The following is a 2,536-nucleotide window of genomic DNA, read 5'->3' on the forward strand; positions in this document are numbered from 1 at the left end:
CTATTGAATTTATATTTTAACATTCCACAAATTACCCAAAATTGAAACTCTCCAGCCCATATATAGTTATTTTTATATAATAATAATATATAATATAATACAGTTTACATCAAAGTTACTATTTTTTTTTCAAAAGTTCATCAGAATGTCAGGCAGCAAAAATATGAAAATTGGGATTTTTTTTTTAATATAAAGTAATGTGATATCTAAAAAAATAAATAGTATAAAAAAGCATAAAATAGTAAATTTAATGTAGTTTCCCCTCTAAAAATACCACCCACAAATCCATAAAAGAGACAACAATCTCTCTCTTTCTCTCTCTCACACACACATACACAGAGATACACACTGTTTAAGAAGTTGCCTTCTTCCCCTTTTCTGGTTATTCTTTTCTCATTTCCATACAGCCATGGCAAAGACCTCTATGCACTTTCATTGGTCAAATAAGGTCAGCAATGAAGATCAAGAAACCCCAACACCCATCAATCCTTGCCATAAACCCAACGTCAGCCACGCTGAACCTCACAAACCACCACCACCAACTCCGCCACCCCTACCAAGAAAGAAACTCCAAGCTGTAACAGTTGCTAGATTCCGCTCAGTTCTTACCGCTATCAGGCAAAACAGAGCAAACCTTCAAAACACTCTTGGCCCTAAAGTTGTCGGAACCCTATTTGGATCCCGGCGAGGCCACGCCTACTTCGCATTCCAGAAAAACCCCACCGCCCTACCAGCTTTCTTGATCGAGCTTCAGACACCAATTAGTGGTCTTGTTAAAGAAATGGCTTCTGGGCAAGTTCGAATCGCATTGGAATGTGATAAAGAAGAAGAGAAGACGAAAAAGGTGGGTAATTCAAGAAAGCTTTTGGAAGAGCCTGTTTGGAGGACTTATTGCAACGGGAAGAAGTGCGGGTTCGCCGTGAAAAGAGAGTGCGGAGAAAAAGAATGGAGAGTTCTTAAAGCGGTGGAGCCGATATCAATGGGGGCTGGGGTGTTGCCGGCGGAGAAAACAGTCGCCGGAGAAGATGAAGAAACCATGTACATGAGAGCGAAATTTGAGAGAGTTATGGGGTCAAGAGATTCAGAAGCTTTCTATATGACGAATCCTGATAGCAATGGTGCTCCTGAACTTAGTGTTTATTTGCTCAGAGTTTAAGAATTCAATGCAGAATTTGGAAACTAAGTCTAAGTTTTAGTTCTTAATTTGTAGCATGAGAATATTTCTTTTTCTCTTTTTCTTTCTTCTTGTTATTAAAAATGGAAAAGGATGAGTTGCTTGTAATTTGTAGTTTTTGAGGGGAATGGGATACATATTATTAACCAAATTTTTTTATTTCGAATGATCTAAAATGGGGGGAAAAAAATTGGTAAAGTATTTATTTATTACCATAATATTTGCACAATTTTAGCAATTATACTTCACTATACTTCTTTTTGTGAACATTTAAGGGAAGGTTTGAATGCGTTGAAATTTTGATTATTGATGTTTTAATTCAAAAACAAATAATTTTACAATGTTTGATAAATTATGAATATTTACGTGACAAACTAATTACATTTAGAGAAGGTAAAACTTTGATTCGATAACAGGACTTTTAATATAAAATATAAAGAGTATCTAAACGTCAATCTTTAACTTTAATCATGTATTATAATTATTTGTTTCTAATTTTATAAATATCACAATAATAAAATACTAATACTGATTCATTGTATTCAAACTACTTTTGGGAATAGATATGAAAATCGACTTTGGGGGCTATTTTTTATAACAAAATTGTGAAATTTATTAATGTTAAGTGCAACATGGCATGATGATTAAGTTCAATAATTAGTTTGATTCTCATTAATATTTTCCAAACTCATGTGATTATTAAATATTTAAGATTCTTTTTCACTTGGAAAAAAACAAAACTAGAGAACAATGAATAAAATAAATGCCACCAACCCAAAGACCCAACTCTTTCTTTATGCATTTAGGATTTCTCGAAGATTATTTTTATTTGTATCCTTATGAGGAACTAAAAAAATATAAACAATAATTCTACATTATTCAATTAAATTTATAGTGAGACCGTTAGTCCTACACATTTATAAAAGAGAGCTTGATGAAGCTTCTCCAAATAAAAATAACAAAAATAATAAAAATAAAAAATAAAAACTAGCTTATGCTAATGGATGGTTAAAGTAGTGGATTTATTACAAAAAAAATTCCATAAATCTGTTTAGCTACAATCCGATTAACCATTAATGCTTATAACATTAATTAGTTTCCACAAGGGAGACAATTTTGGACAAATCCATTTGGTAAAGACTTTGTCATTTAAATTGGAGGTCATTGTTTCTAATCTAGACGTTGACCATTTCTAATAATTTGATGATACTAACTTTAACCACTAACCATCCACTTAAAATAAAGTTCCCACAAATAGCATGACTATTTCATGGATGCGTTGGTACTTCTAAATGTGTTCCATGCTTGGTAATGCGCTCTACCATAAAAGATGTGCCCTTCTAAACGTTGACCATGGATGCA

The 2,536-nt window shown here is 32.7% G+C and overlaps 1 pseudogene; it reads left to right on the top strand.

The window, feature by feature from the left end:
* The first annotated feature begins 280 nt into the window (after window positions 1–280).
* Window positions 281–1,325, top strand: LOC145064176 (protein MIZU-KUSSEI 1 pseudogene; annotated as a pseudogene).
* Window positions 1,326–2,536: the final 1,211 nt, after the last annotated feature.

This window comes from Lactuca serriola, chromosome 1 (genome assembly GCF_051521515.1).
Source record: "Lactuca serriola cultivar US96UC23 chromosome 1, Lser_US96UC23_V15, whole genome shotgun sequence".
Classification (NCBI taxonomy): domain Eukaryota; kingdom Viridiplantae; phylum Streptophyta; class Magnoliopsida; order Asterales; family Asteraceae; genus Lactuca; species Lactuca serriola.